This window comes from Gopherus flavomarginatus, chromosome 5 (genome assembly GCF_025201925.1).
Source record: "Gopherus flavomarginatus isolate rGopFla2 chromosome 5, rGopFla2.mat.asm, whole genome shotgun sequence".
NCBI classification, from domain to species: domain Eukaryota; kingdom Metazoa; phylum Chordata; order Testudines; family Testudinidae; genus Gopherus; species Gopherus flavomarginatus.
The window spans coordinates 31,378,895-31,395,545 of NC_066621.1; the positions used below are offsets into that span (position 1 = coordinate 31,378,895).

Consider the following 16,651-nt stretch of genomic DNA (forward strand, 5'->3'; position numbering starts at 1 on the left):
TTTTGGGTAACACAAGCAACATTGTTTGATCTGTTATTGTACCAAAGGGGGAGATGGTTGTCTATAAAGGAGGGTGAAGACTAAATGCCTCTGATGAGAATGGGATTTGAACCCATGCAGGCAGAGCATAATGGAGTAGCAGTCCATCACCTTAACCACTCGGTCACCTCATCTGAGCTGTGAAAAAACGGACAGGAGGAGAAATCTAAGGCCGGCAGAGATAGGGACACTAAGGAGTTTTTAAATACTAAGCGAAAGCAGGGTCTGAATGAGCTCCCCTCTCTCACCTAGTGAGGAGCTGGGGAAAGACTTCAGGAACAGACCGTGTTTGCATAGACACACCTACTCTGCCTAGCTATGCAGCATGATGGGGCCGCTTCCCCAAAATGACCAGTTTGGGATGGTCTTGGGTTACAAATGACTTTAGGATTGAGTGGAATGAAATGTTATTCTCCTTCCTGTATGAGTGAAGGGCAGCAGAACATACCTAGTCCGTCCTGATGGAGGGGTAGGTGAGTGAGGAATAGCTTTTATTGGACTGCAGAGAAGTGATTGAGGACGTCACCCTAAACCAGTGGTCCCCAAACATTTCACATTGTGCCCTCTTAGCCATGGCTGTGGCCCCTCGGAAGCCACGGTCAAGAACCGGGGCTGGGAGGAGTGGGGCTGTTGCTTGCTGGGGTGAGGGGTGCGGACAGGGGTAAAGGGGTCGACGCCGGGCTGGGAGCCAGAGTCTCAGGCTGAGGGTGGGGTTGGGGAAGAGCTGTGGCAGAGTGGTGCTCCCTCCCTGCCCTCTATGTGGGCTGGCTCAGGTCCTGAGGTGCCCCCATGAATGTTCCTCTGTGTCCCCCTAGGAGTCGCACCCCACATTATGGGGACCACTGAACCCTACTCGCTAAGCCGGGGCTAGTGATGCCAAACCCCCGGGAAAGGGAGAACAAGTGTGGGGGCCCCAGCACCAGAACCATGCCCCTACCTTCTGTCTGTGGCTCTACCCCCTTCCACCCATGGCCCCATCCACTGTCACTTCTGTTCCACCCCTTCCCCCACCAGCCCCACCCTATCACTCCTTTACCCCTGCCCCGCTGTGGCCCTGAGACCAGAGAAGCTCTGTGCCCCTGCTGCAGCCCCCGGGCTGTAGCAGGGAGTGGGAGCTCCTCCAGCCCTGGGGCTGACATAGTGGAGACTTTTCCAGGGGGACCTAACTTGGCCAGGGCCCCTGATCATGGGCCCCACTGTCCCCTTGGCAGTGCAAGGTTTGGGGAGGCTGAGCCCCCTTCTCATAAACAGATAGCTAAGGGTTAATGTTCTTTTACCTATAAAGGGGTAACACCAGTAACCTAAAACACCTGACCAGAGGACCAATCAGGAAACAAGACTTTTTCAAATCTGGGTGGAGGGAAGTTTGTGTGTGAGTTCTTTGTTCTTTGTCTTGTGTCTGTGGCGTCTCGGCTATGAGAGTGATTTTTCTATCTCCTGCCTTTCTAATCTTCTGTTTCCAAGTTGTAAGTACAAAGATAATAAGACAATAAGTTTATATTGGTTTTTTTTTGTATTTACATGTGTGTAGTTGCTGGAATGTTTAAATTGTATTCTTTTTGGATAAGGCTGTTTATTCATTTTTTTCTTTTAAGCAAATAACCCTGTATTTGTCACCTTAATACAGAGAGACCATTTTTATGTCCTTTTCTTTCTTTTTATATAAAGCTTTCTTTTTAAGACCTGTTGGATTTTTTCTTTAGTGGGGACTCCAGGGAATTGAGTCTGCAGCTCACCAGGGAATTGGTGGGAGGAAGAAGTCAGGGGGGAAAATCTCGTTGTGTTAGATTTACTAGCCTGACTTTGCATACCCTCTGGGTAAGGGGGAAGAGAGATTAGCTATCTTGGTACTTCTATTTCCAGGACTGGATACAGGGAGGGGGGAGTCCCTCTGTTTAGATTCACGGAGCTTGCTTCTGTATATCTCTCCAGGAACCCAGGGAGGGAACACCTGGAGGGGAGGAGGGGGAAGGGAAATGGTTTATTCCCCTTTGTTGTGAGACTCAAGGCATCTGAGTCTGGGGGTCCCCCGGGGAAGGTTTTGGGGAGACCACAGCGAGCCAGGCACTGTATAAATCCCTGGCTGATGGCAGCTTTACCAGGTCCAAGCTGGTAACTAAGCTTGGAGGTTTTCATGCTAACACCCATATTTTGGACGCTAAGGTCCAAATCTGGGAAAAAATGTTATGACACCCCTCCCCCCTGAGCCTCCATTACGAGCCGCCCAGGCTACCACTGCTCAGTGTGTGGCCAGTCTCTGTGTTTTCTGCTGCTCGTTCTGGGGAGCCTGGCCGGCCTTAGGGGTGATGCCCCCCGATAGCCTCCCAGGGCTCCAGGGGTCAAAGGGCACCGTGTGGCAGTGCAAAGGTGCTCACTGCTCTCCCCTGCCCCAATGCTCCTCCATGGGTCCATAGAGGTTTGAGGGGAGTAAGGAGCAACCCTATGTGCTCCATGCGTCCTGGTCACTTTTCCCACTTGGGCTGTGCTGTGAGGGGAGCATCAGAAGCTGCTGCTCTCTGCCCTCCCGCTATGCAGCCCGGCTGAGGAAAGTGACCTGGATGCAGGGAGCTTGGATGATCTCACTTCTTGCCCCCACATCCCACAGCCCCTAGGGGTGCCCAGATGAGCAGCGTTCCAGGGAGGAGTGGGGGGCAGCAATGCCAGCTGCTCCATGCACACAGGTCAGTCTCCCCATGTGGGTGCAGGAGGGGGTGCAAGGGTTTCTGTGATGCCTATCCTATCAATATCGTCACTCAATACCAGGCACTCAAATTCACCAGTCTTAGTACTTAGATGTTTAGCGTTTGTATTTAAGCACTTCTAAAATGTGTCCCATTTTAGCTGTCTGCTATTACATGATGTAATTGAGGGAGACTCTTTCATTTCACTGTTTCTCATCAGAACCTACCTGTACATTATCATCTTCCATCCTCTCCACCTTACTAGGCTATAGAGAATCCCTGTGAATAGTTCCTCTCCTAACGGATGTCTCTGTCTGAACCCTGTGCTCCTCAGCGCCTGTCGGCTTTCCCCAGCTCTGAGGCTGTGTCTACACCGCGCACCTTACCACGGTGCAGCTGTGCCACTCTAACCATGCCATTGTAAGGTGTGCTGTGTGGCCGTCCTTATCGCTGAGAGAGAGCTTCCCCGGCAACAAAGCCAAACTACCTCCAATGAGGGGCAGGAGCTTTGTCACCGGGAGCACAGCTCCACCTATGATGCGCTGTTCACACTGCCGCTTTTCATGGCTCAAATTTTGGCATTCGGGGAGTGTTTTTTCTCACCGCAGAGAGACAAAATTTTTAGCAACAAAAGCCGAAATTAAAAAAAACTCCTCTGCAACCTATTTAATTTTACCTTTATACAACCTTTATACTGCCTCCAGTTCTGGTATCCTCATTTGAAAAAGATGTTGTGAAATTGGAGCTAGGGCAGCAAAGAGCCACCAAATGTTCTGAGGGCTGGAGAAAAATGCCTTCCAGTGAGCTATTGAAAGAGCTCAACCTGTTTGTATCTGTGCCCCTCATGAAACCCCAAACCCCCTGTCCCCTCCAGACTGGACATAAGTATCTGTGCACCCCACGAACCCATAAGCACCTGTAGGGACGCCTACAGCATGGACTTAGGTCTCTGGGGCCCCCCAAAACCCCCTAAGCCCACCAGGGACCACTACAGCCTAGAGATAAGTATCTGTGCCCCCTGAACCCCATAAGCCCCCCCTGGATCCCTCCAGCCTGGATTTAGGTATCTGTGCCCCCTACGAACCCGCTAAGCTCCCCAGGGACCCTCCAGCCCGGACGGAGGTATCTGTGCCCCCCCACAATCCCTAAGTGCTGAGACACCCCTCCAGCCTGGAGGTAGGTATCTTTGCCGAACACAAACTGCCTAAGACCCCCCCCCCATCGGGAACCCTCCAGCCTGGATCTAGGTATCTGTGCCCCCCAACACGCTAATTCCCCCTGGAAGCCCTATTGCCTGGACTTAGGTATCGCTGCCCCCCACAAACCCCCTAAGCCTCCCAGGGACCCCTACAGCCTAGACGTATGTATCTGTACCCCTCAGAAAACCCCTAATCCACCCGGGGACCCCTACAGCATGGACCTAGGTATCTGTGCCTCCCAGGAACCCCCTAAACCCCCCAGGAACCACTCCAACCTGGACATAGTTATCTGTGCCTCCCAAAAAAACCCTAAGCCCCCCAGGAACCCCTAGATCCTGGAGATAGGTATCTCTGCTGTCCACAAAAATTCCTTATACTCCCTGGAACCTCTCCAGCCTGGATGTACATATCTGTGCCCCTCCCCACAAACCACCTAAGCCCCCCGGGACCCCTCCAGCCTGGATGTAGGTATCTGTGCCCCCCCAAAGCCCTAAGCCCCCCCAGAATGCCTATAGCCTGGACGTAGGTATCCGTGTCTCCTACAATACCACTAAGCCCCCCCAGGGACCCCTCCAGGACAAACATAGGTATCTTTGCCCCTCACCAAGTTCCTAAACCCCCAGGGATCACTGTGCTCACCACAACCTCTAAGCCGTCCAGGGACCTCTCCAGCCCGGACGTAGATATTGGTGTCCTCCAGGAAGCCCTTAATCCCCACCAGGACCTCTACACCCTGGACGCAAGTACCTATGCCCCCCACAACCCCCCTAACTCCCCCAGAGTCCCGACCATCCTGGACGTAGGTATCTGTGACACTACGGACCCCCTTAAGCCCCCCAGAATGCCTCCAGCCTGGACGTAGCTATCTGTACCTCCCATGACCCCTAAGCCCCCAGGGATCTCTACAGCCTCTACGTAGGTGTGATGCTCTGGGCATTACCCTGAGTGGCCACACAGTGTCACTGTTGCTCCATGCAGGAAATGCTCTGGGCATTACCCTGCATGGCCACATGGTGTCACTGTTGTTCCATGTGGGAAATGCTCTGGGCATTACTGTGATGGAGTGGGGACTGTCTGTGTGGGGGATGGGAGAGCAGGGGGTGACTTTAGGTGAGGGACAGGACCTAAGCCTGTAACTCGAGCTAGGCAGGGCTGAGAGAGTGAGCACCTTTGCCCAGGAAGCTGGACACAGGAAGGGGTCGGCTGGAGGGAGTTAGTTCAGTTTTTTTTTGGAGCTGGGTAGTTGGAATTCAGAGAATCCCAAACTGGGAACTAAGCTTCCTGAACCCCCAGAAGGACTCGAGGGAGTTAGTTCAGTTTTGGTTTAGAATTCCTGGTGCAAAAACACCGTGAAACTCCCCTTTCTTCTTCACAGAGAGCTTCAACACCCCTTTTCTCACTCAGGCTCACAACTGCCCAGAATTCGAGAACTGTCCCTGTTCCCATTGGACAAATGGGAGGAACCTGAGGTACAGAGAAGGGAGGTGACCTACCCAAGGGCCTACACAGCAAGGCGGTGGCAGAGCCAGAAAGAGAAGCCGCCAGTCAGACTCCTGTTCTAACAGACAACAAATCCCCCCAGAGGCAGGGATAGAGCTCAGGAACTGAGATGGTGGGAAAATTTCATTCCAACCGTTTCTGTCCAAATATCCCATTCAGACTAAACCAGTTTGTTTCTCAGAATCATAACAAGTGAGATGGAAGTTCTTTGCAAAAAGATTTTGTTGCAAAACAAAAGCATCTCCTGTTTGTCACAGTGTGTTAAATTGTGTCATCACACACAAGGAGGAGACACTTAGATCTTGAAAATTAGATAAGATGCTTCAGTCTGAGCTAAGTCATTGCTGCTCTTAACAATTTCAAAATAAAAAAATATAAATAAAAAAGACTGTTTCAGCTAATCTATTATGTCATAATCTGCTCTGAGTAAACGTGATGGGACACCTCATCTTATGCACTACTCTTAGTGACACTCTCCAATGTATCCCCATCCTCCACCCACCATGAGGTAGGTAAGAGTGGATCATTATTATCCCTACTTGAAAACACACCATGGCCGCTTCACTTCTCCTGCCTCCCCTAGACCCTGGACGTAGGTATCTGTGTCAGCCCCGATCCCTTAAGCACTCCCATTACCCCTTCAGCCTGGACGTAACTACCTGTGACCCTCACGAACCCCCTAAGCCCCCAGGGTTCCCTACAGCCTGGACACAGGTGTCTGAGCACCCCACAAACCCCCTAAGCTCCTCGGGACACATCCAGCCCTAAGCCCCCCGGGACCCCTAGAGTATGGAGATAGGTATCTCTGCCATCCGCAAAAACCCCTAATCCTCTCAGAGACCTAAGACACTCAGAGATCCCTCCAGCCTGAACTTAGGTATCTGTGCCCCCCACAAACCCCCTAAGCCCCCGAGGGACCTATACAGCCAGAACATTGGTATCTGTACCCCATATAGACTCCATAAGCCCCTTGCGACACTCCAGTGTGCACGTAGGTATATGTGCCCCTCAGAAACCCTCTAAGCCCCCAGGAACCCCTACAGCCTGGACATAGGTATTTGCACTCCCACAACCCCCCTAACCCCCCCCTCCCGGGACATCTACAATCTGGACGTAGATATCTGTGCCCCTCACGAAACCTCTAACCCCCCCTGGGAACGATACAGCCTGGACATACGTATCTGTGCCCACTCGAACCCCTAAAACCCACTGGTACCCCTACAGCCTGGACATCATAGGTGTCTTTGGCCCCCACAAATCCCCTAAGACTCCCAGGATTCCTCCAGCCTGGACATAGGTATCTTTGCCCCCCACTAAGCCCCTAAGCCCCCCTGGTAACCCTACAGCCTGGATGTAGGAATATGTGCCCCCCACGAACCCTCTAAGCCCCCATGGGACCCTAGAGCATGGAGATTGGTATCTGTGTCCCCCCCAAACTCTCTAAGCCCCCCAGGGACCGCTATGGCCTGGACATAGGTATCTGTGCACCCCAAGGCCCCTAAGATCCCCCGGACCTCTGCAGCCTGGCTGTAGGTGTGACGGTGCTGCCCGTGGGAGCCAGCTCAGCTCACTCAATCAGAGTGAATTGCAGACAAAACAGGGCAGACAAATCCCAAACGCTGCTGGTTATTTCAATACTTAGATTTACCAAGCCAGCACAAAACAGCTTCTGTAGTACCTCACTGGTTACTTAGAAGTTTAAACCACGCAGTTCCCTTAAAGTACCCAGCCTCAGGCCTCCGTCCAGACACACCTGTTAGATATGATGATGATTCCTGAAAATCTTACTTCATCATATAAAAGAAAAGATTCTTCCGATCCCAAAGGATCAGCCACATAACCAGGTTCAATTATAACTTAGATTTTACCTAAAATACATGCTATAGCCAATTCTTATTAACTAAGCTAAAATTTATTAGAAAAGAAAAGAGAGAGAGTGAGTGTTGGTTAAAAGGTTCATAGACATATAGACTTGAATTCAATTTTTGAGGTTCAGATACAAAGTAGAGATGAGCTTGTAGTTGCCAAAAGTCCTTTTAGAAATAGTCCATAGGTTATAATCCAATGTCCATATTCAGGGTGGCTCCAGTCAATGACTGGGGATCTCAATCCTTGTGGCTTAAGGTTTCCCCCTCTTGAAACCCAAAGCAGATCTGAGATGAAGAAGGATCGTGTCCCAGGTTCTTAAACATTTCCAGCAGCCTTTCAGCCTGAGAAAACAATAGGCTTAACTCTTCTTCCAAACATCCTGGCAATTAGTACATCCATCAAACAGTTCAGATACAGATTACCACAACCTTCAAAGAGACACAGACAATAATACTATTTCACTCAAGTATCATCATAAATGTTAATATTCTTTTTTTGCTCTTTGAATTAAAACTATAGCAATAGACAAGACTTGTTTGCTGACATCACAAGACCTGAGCAAACACCTCCCCTTCCACCTCTAACACTGCAGACTTGCATTTCAAAGCTCTGTTCATTTACATATCTTGTTAACCAGTTTTTAAGGTTCACCCACGGGTCAGGTCAGTCGGTGAGGTGAGTTAATTAACTCTTTCTGGCCCTGTCACCTTTCAATGAGATATTAGATTATACTTATAATGTCACAGTCTCGGTGAGTTGACTGCTGCAGCTCCCCGTAGACTCTGCCTGCGCCTCTCACCGAGCTGGAGTACAGCAGGCGAGGGGAGAGCACTCAATGTATTGCATCTACACTAGACGCGATATATCAACCCCCGCAGGATCGATCGCTGCCCACCGATTCGGCAGGTGGTATAGACATACCCCGAGTATCTGGTGATCGGAGCTGGACCCCCGAGGGGGACACATTGAAGGAACTCAGGGGTTAAGGTGCCTCTATTGTCAACTGTCAGGGCTGCTGTGGCTCAGAGGAGGGTGCTTGACTGCCTGGCAGGCTTAGGCACCGCAAGTGTTGGAGGTGGGAGAAGTGAAGCGGCCACGGCGTGCTCGGGGTGCTCGTGCTCGGAGCAGGGGTGAGCTCGGTCGACGGGGGTGCCGCAGGGCAGAGCAGGAGAGTTGCCACAAGAGGGGAGCCTCAGGGTGGAGGGGGGAGCTGCCACGGGTGGGGCGCCTAAGGGCAGGGGTGCTGGCGGGGAGGGTGCAAGGTGGAAGTTTCGCCTAGGGCATGAAACTTCCTTGCACCGGCCCTGCCCCACGCCCTGCCTGCAGCCAGCCCTGCACCCCCTGCCCTGCCCTGCCGGCAGTCAGCCTCTGTCTCCAGCCAGTCCTGCACCTTCTGCTTTGCCTGCACCAGCCGCATCCTCCCTGCCCTGTCTCCAGCCAACCCCTGATGCACCCCCCTGCCTGAAACCAGCCAGCCACGCAGCCCTTGCCCTGCCTGAAGCCAGACCCTACCTCCAGCGAACCCCACATCCACTGGTGCCCTGTACTTCCCAGGGCAGTAACCCTGCACATCTGCTTCAATGAGGGGGGCAGGGAGCAGCTGGGACCCACACATGTGCACACCCTAGGGTGACCAGACAGCAAGTGTGAAAAATCGGGACAGCGTGGGGGGTAATAGGATCCTAGATAAGACCCCAAAATTCGGACTGTCTCTATAAAATTGGGACATCTGGTCACCACAGCACACCCCCAGGACTCCTGAGTTCCATTGCTGGGTTTCCTATTGGTTCCTCTGCTGGTTGTTTTCCTTTTTCTGGGGACTTTGGGCAAGTTGCTCCCCACTCTCGGGCTCTGTCCCCAGCAGTCAAATGGGGATTTCATACCTTCCCGCTATTGGGAAGTGCTGGGAGAATCCCCCAGCAAAAGCTGCTCTGACAGTGCTAAGCAGCATCTGACCATTCAAGGTCGGAGCTCACTGCCCAGGAGGAGTGCTTGGCTCTGGGGTTTCACTTCAGCCCAGTGTAGAGAGAGAGCCCTAACCATGGAGTTTGGCTCAAGAAGACCAAGTCTCCAATTTGTTAAGGGTGTTTTGAATTTCAATCCTGTGCTCCAAAGTGCTTGGTGTCAGTTGTAAACTTTAGGAGCATACTCTCCACTCCATTTTACAAATCATTCATGAAAATATAGAATAGTACCTGACACCGGACTGATCCCTGCCAGACCCACTAGGTTCACCCTCCCCGTTGGGCAGCTAAACATGGAGAAGGGCTCCTGGAGTCTTGGCTTTCAACCAGCTCTGCACCCACATTACACTGATTGCAGCTGGACTACATTTCCCTCGTTTGCTTCTGAGAATGTCCTATGGGACTGTGTCAAAAGCCTTAGTAACACCAAGCTAGATCCCATCTATTGTTTACTCACCTCTACCAGGCCCAGAACCCTGCCAAAGAAGGAAAGAGGATTGGTTTGGAATGATTTGTTCTTGACAATTCCACGCTCACTAGTCATAAGAACCAAATCATCCTGTAGGTGCTGCTGACAAACTGAGTGTTTAAGAATGTATTGCAGGATCTCTCCAGCTATGGCAGTCAGGCTAGCTAGTCTGTAAGTCCCAGAGGTCTTTTTGTTCCCTTTGAAAGATAGGTCCTGTCTTGTTCATGGATGGGAAGATGTTCTTTTTCAGGGGTCTCAGACGAGAACTGGGGCACAACACCTGGTTTGTTAAGGCCACAAAAACGGAGGCAGGAACCTCTTCTCTGCTGCTGGCAAAGAACCACAGGTACCTAAAAGATAGGGACTCACATCTTTGAATGGGCTTTAAAAAGGCAGTGGTTAATAAGTTTGGCCCCGACCATTTCTTGTTTCCACAGACTAGACATTTTAGCAAACTTTAGAATTCCTTGGTGCTAAACACTGTGAAACTCCCCTTTCTCCTTCACAGAGGGCTTTAATACTCCTTATCACACTTGGGCTCTAAACTGCCCATAGTTCGAGAACTGTTCCTGTTCCGATTGGACAGATGGGAGAAGGGAAGTGACCTACCCAAGGCCTACACAACAAGGCGATGGCAGAGCCAGAAAGAGAAGCAACCAGTTCTGACTCCTGTTCTAACAGATGAAAACACCCCAGAGCCCAGGAATCGAGATGGTGGGAAAATTTCATTCAAACCGTTTCTGTCCGAAAATCCCATTTAGACTAAACCAGTTTGTTTCTCAAAATCATAACAAGTGGGATGAAAGATCTTTGCAAAAATATTTTGTTGCAAAACAAAAGCATCTCCTCTTTGTCAGAGTGTGTTAAATTGTCTCCTCGCACACAAAGAGGAGACACTTACATCTCAACCATTAGATAAAATGCTTCAATCTGAGCTAAGTCGTTGCTACTATTAACAATTTCAAAATAAAAAAATACAAATAAAATAGACTATTTCAGCTAATCTATTATGTCATAATCTGCTCTGAGTAAACATGATGGGAAACTTCATATTATACACTACTTCTAGTGACACTCCCAAATGGATCCGCATCCTTCACCCACCATGAGGTAGGTAAGAGCGGATCATTATTATCCCTACTTGAAAGAGGGAGAAGCTCAGGCTGAGAAAGGAGAATTGACTTGTCTTAGGTCACACAGCCCGTCAGAGGCAGTGTTGGGAATAGGACCAAAGAGCCCTGATTTTCAAACAAACCTTCGGATCTTGAATTTCAGACACTGAATGACCTGAATACTGTGCTCTCAGATGAGCTCCAGACCAACAACAGTGACAGTAATTATTCAGCAAGTATTTGAGGAGAACTGCAATGTTAGAGGGAATCATCAACTGCTCAGAGACAATTAATGCAGAGAAGCAGCAAAATTAATCAAAGATAGAACTGGTTCTGACTTATTTACTTGATCTTGAAAGAGAACAACAAGGACCTGAGTCTCCTCCCTGTCAATATCCCCCTGCTCAACCAATCAGGGTAGAGACGGAGGACGGGAGGCTGAGGGTCACCGGTGGGGTGACCAGGTCACCGGTGGGGATCACTGCCCGAGCACTATTTCAGTCCCACATTTTTGGGTGGACCTTCCATAGTGGGAGCTGCAGAGGACTTCCCTGCAACACACACACACACGCCTCCGTCCTGTTGTTGGGAAGGGAACAGGAGAAAGGACAAAAGAAGCAAGAGAAGAAGAGGAGGGAGGGATGGAGGAAGAGGTGAAACAAAAAGGACAAACCCTAATGTCCCCAACGATTCTAAGGGACAAAATCCCAGGTGCGCAATAAAATTCTGCCTCCTTAAGCTCGTGTTTTCCATGCCTAGAATTCACTTGTCACCAGATAGATCAGACTGAACAGGTTTCAAACCTCCAGGAGGCTCTTACCTTCTAAACAGGGACGGCTGTTTTCTAGTAAAATCCCTACAAGGGAAGGAGGAAACTCGAAAGAGGTTCCTCCTGGCGCTCACGTCCATGACCCCAAATTATCTCTCAGTCCTCAAAGAGAGACCTGGAGAAGGAAACGTGCTGAAGCAAAGCCACAGAGGTCTCTGAGGTTTCCCTGGCCCCTCGCCCCTGTCCTGCCTGGCTGATGTCAGCATCTCTCTGTGAGGTCACCACCTCCCCACCACCTTTGACCAATAGTCTGAGGTCCTGCAAAAGGCCTTTGTGATGTCACTGCCACACCCCTCCCTTGCTGGGCTAATGTCCTGCCCCTGGCCAGGCACTTTGGAGGTTTGAGCTACTCCCTGTGGATCACCCCACTCAAGGAGCGTTCGTTCTAGGCAGCAAGCCGGCTAGACAGGAAAACATCAGACGCTGCTCCCAATGCTACACTCAGTTTTTCAGAAATTAGTCGACTTCATGGTCAGAAGACACCATTAGAGCATCTAACCTGCATATCACAGGCCTCCTCTATGACAGAACAGCTACTTTGGGGGCAAACACATTCCAGAAAGGCATCTAGTCTTCATTAAATGACATCAGGAGATGGTGAATCCACCACTTTCCTTGGTAGCTTGCTCCTGTGGTGAATCATCCTCGCTGTTGACTATTGTGCCTCAGTTGTAATATGAATTTGTCTCTTTTCACTTTCCAGCCATTGGGTCTTGTTATGCCTTTCTCTGCTCCATTCAAGAGCCCGTAAATACCCAATCTTTTCTCTCCATTAAGGCCCTTCAACATTTCAATGAAATCACCTTTCAATCTTCTTTTGATAAGCTAAACAGGTTGAGCTCTTTCAATAGCTCACTGGAAGGCATTTTTCTCCAGCCCTCAAAACATTTGGTGGCTCTTTGCTGCCCTAGCTCCAATTTCACAACATCTTTTTCAAATGAGGATACCAGAACTGGAGGCAGTATAAAGGTTGTATAAAGGTAAAATTAAATAGGTTGCAGAGGAGTTTTTTTTAATTTCGGCTTTTGTTGCTAAAAATTTTGTCTCTCTGCGGTGAGAGAAAACACTCCCCGAATGCCAAAATTTGAGCCATGAAAAGCGGCAGTGTGAACAGCGCATCATAGGTGGAGCTGTGCTCCCGGTGACAAAGCTCCTGCCCCTCATTGGAGGTAGTTTGGCTTTGTTGCCGGGGAAGCTCTCTCTCAGCGATAAGGACGGCCACACAGCGCACCTTACAATGGCATGGTTAGAGTGGCACAGCTGCACCGAGGTAAAGTGCGCGGTGTAGACACAGCCTCAGAGCTGGGGAAAGCCGACAGGCGCTGAGGAGCACAGGGTTCAGACAGAGACATCCGTTAGGAGAGGAACTATTCACAGGGATTCTCTATAGCCTAGTAAGGTGGAGAGGATGGAAGATGATAATGTACAGGTAGGTTCTGATGAGAAACAGTGAAATGAAAGAGTCTCCCTCAATTACATCATGTAATAGCAGACAGCTAAAATGGGACACATTTTAGAAGTGCTTAAATACAAACGCTAAACGTCTAAGTACTAAGACTGGTGAATTTGAGTGCCTGGTATTGAGTGACGATATTGATAGAATAGTCATCACAGAAACCCTTGCACCCCCTCCTGCACCCACATGGGGAGACTGACCTGTGTGCATGGAGCAGCTGGCATTGCTGCCCCCCACTCCTCCCTGGAACGCTGCTCATCTGGGCACCCCTAGGGGCTGTGGGATGTGGGGGCAAGAAGTGAGATCATCCGAGATCCCTGCATCCAGGTCACTTTCCTCAGCCGGGCTGCATAGCGGGAGGGCAGAGAGCAGCAGCTTCTGATGCTCCCCTCACAGCACAGCCCAAGTGGGAAAAGTGACCAGGACACATGGAGCACATAGGGTTGCTCCTTACTCCCCTCAAATCTCTATGGACCCATGGAGGAGCATTGGGGCAGGGGAGAGCAGTGAGCACCTTTGCACTGCCACACGGTGCCCTTTGACCCCTGGAGCCCTGGGCGGCTATCGGGGGGCACCACCCCTAAGGCTGGCCAGGCTCCCCAGAACGAGCAGCAGAAAACAGAGAGACTGGCCACACACTGAGCAGTGGTAGCCTGGGCGGCTCGTAATGGAGGCTCAGGGGGGAGGGGTGTCATAACATTTTTTCCCAGATTTGGACCTTAGCGTCCAAAATATGGGTGTTAGCATGAAAACCTCCAAGCTTAGTTACCAGCTTGGACCTGGTAAAGCTGCCACCAGCCAGGGATTTATACAGTGCCTGGCTCGCTGTGGTCTCCCCAAAACCTTCCCCGGGGGACCCCCCAGACTCAGATGCCTTGAGTCTCACAACAAAGGGGAATAAACCATTTCCCTTCCCCCTCCTCCCCTCCAGGTGTTCCCTCCCTGGGTTCCTGGAGAGATATACAGAAACAAGCTCCGTGAATCTAAACAGAGGGACTCCCCCCTCCCTGTTTCCAGTCCTGGAAATAGAAGTACCAAGATAGCTAATCTCTCTTCCCCCTTACCCAGAGGGTATGCAAAGTCAGGCTAGTAAATCTAACACAACGAGATTTTCCCCCTGACTTCTTCCTCCCACCAATTCCCTGGTGAGCTGCAGACTCAATTCCCTGGAGTCCCCACTAAAGAAAAATCCAACAGGTCTTAAAAAGAAAGCTTTATATAAAAAGAAAGAAAAGGACATAAAAATGGTCTCTCTGTATTAAGGTGACAAATACAGGGTTATTTGCTTAAAAGAAAAAAATGAATAAACAGCCTTATCCAAAAAGAATACAATTTAAACATTCCAGCAACTACACACATGTAAATACAAAAAAAACCCAATATAAACTTATTGTCTTATCTTTGTACTTACAACTTGGAAACAGAAGATTAGAAAGGCAGGAGATAGAAAAATCACTCTCATAGCCGAGACGCCACAGACACAAGACAAAGAACAAAGAACTCACACACAAACTTCCTTCCACCCAGATTTGAAAAAGTCTTGTTTCCTGATTGGTCCTCTGGTCAGGTGTTTTAGGTTACTGGTGTTACCCCTTTATAGGTAAAAGAACATTAACCCTTAGCTATCTGTTTATGACAAGGGGGCTCAGCCTCCCCAAACCTTGCACTGCCAAGGGGACAGTGGGGCCCATGATCAGGGGCCCTGGCCAAGTTAGTTCCCCCTGGAAAAGTCTCCCCTATGTCAGCCCCAGGGCTGGAGGAGCTCCCACTCCCTGCTACAGCCCGGGGGCTGCAGCAGGGGCACAGAGCTTCTCTGGTCTCAGGGCCACAGCGGGGCAGGGGTAAAGGAGTGATAGGGTGGGGCTGGTGGGGGAAGGGGTGGAACAGAAGTGACAGTGGATGGGGCCATGGGTGGAAGGGGGTAGAGCCACAGACAGAAGGTAGGGGCATGGTTCTGGTGCTGGGGCCCCCACACTTGTTCTCCCTTTCCCGGGGGTTTGGCATCACTAGCCCCGGCTTAGCGAGTAGGGTTCAGTGGTCCCCATAATGTGGGTCTGACTCCTAGGGGGACACAGAGGAACATTCATGGGGGCACCTCAGGACCTGAGCCAGCCCACATAGAGGGCAGGGAGGGAGCATTGCTCTGCCACAGCTCTTCCCCAACCCCACCCTCAGCCTGAGACTCTGGCTCCCAGCCCGGCGTCGACCCCTTTACCCCTGTCCGCACCCCTCTCCCCAGCAAGCAACAGCCCCACTCCTCCCAGCCCCGGTTCTTGACCGTGGCTTCCGAGGGGCCACAGCCATGGCTAAGAGGGCACAATGTGAAATGTTTGGGGACCACTGGTTTAGGGTGACGTCCTCAATCACTTCTCTGCAGTCCAATAAAAGCTATTCCTCACTCACCTACCCCTCCATCAGGACGGACTAGGTATGTTCTGCTGCCCTTCACTCATACAGGAAGGAGAATAACATTTCATTCCACTCAATCCTAAAGTGATTTGTAACCCAAGACCATCCCAAACTGGTCAGTTTGGGGAAGCGGCCCCATCATGCTGCATAGCTAGGCAGAGTAGGTGTGTCTATGCAAACACGGTCTGTTCCTGAAGTCTTTCCCCAGCTCCTCACTAGGTGAGAAGGGGAGCTCATTCAGACCCTGCTTACGCTTAGTATTTAAAAACTCCTTAGTGTCCCTATCTCTGCCGGCCTTAGATTTCTCCTCCTGTCCGTTTTTTGACAGCTCAGATGAGGTGACCGAGTGGTTAAGATGATGGACTGCTACCCCATTATGCTCTGCCTGCATGGGTTCAAATCCCATTCTCATCAGAGGCATTTAGTCTTCACCCTCCTTTATAGACAACCATCTCCCCCTTTGGTACAATAACAGATCAAACAATGTTGCTTGTGTTACCCAAAATTGGGTCAGTTAGTAAGCTTAGAGAGGACTAATAATGTCCCTCGCCCCCAGAGTTTGGCAGAAAGCAACACATTTATTAGCTTGATAGCTAAGCTCAAAAGAAGGGATGGGGGAGGGTGTCACACTCATACTCACGCTCCCAGGACAGGCCTGGCAGTGGAGATGTCAGGATCCTTTAAGGTAAGTGTCCCACAGCGCAGCGATGGACGGTGCGATGAAGATCAGTCTCCCTGAGGTGCAATAGAATGTAACACAGCGAACCACTGGCCAGATGGGCCGGGTGAAGGGCATTCACTGGAGGTACAAAGGACAGTGGGAAAGCCACTTCACAGGCATTCAAAGAGGGAAAGGACACAAGCTGGGGGAGTTTAACAGACCTTTTGAGCATACAGGTTATACAGAGCATACAGATCACTGCTGCTCCTACAACATGATAAGTTCTCAAGCAGCATGTTTCTTACTTTGCCCATCTGTCAATTTTGATGATTATTGATGGAAATATTTTGCCATTGGGTTGTGTGTTTACACAGAAATTGACATTTACCAACAAATACACAATTCTTCCAAGCCTGCCTAGTCTGCAGTTGATGGGTTTAGAGGGACACATTCACTCTTCCAG

General features: G+C 50.4%; 1 protein-coding gene and 1 non-coding gene across 1 annotated transcript; one reads left to right on the top strand and one right to left on the bottom strand.

The window, feature by feature from the left end:
- The window catches only part of LOC127052622 (zinc finger protein 560-like), a 521,510-nt gene that overhangs the window by 386,646 nt on the left and 118,213 nt on the right, over positions 1 to 16,651 (top strand).
- Positions 92 to 173, bottom strand: TRNAS-GCU (transfer RNA serine (anticodon GCU)). The gene has a single exon. It is a non-coding gene; the product is annotated as a tRNA-Ser (tRNA).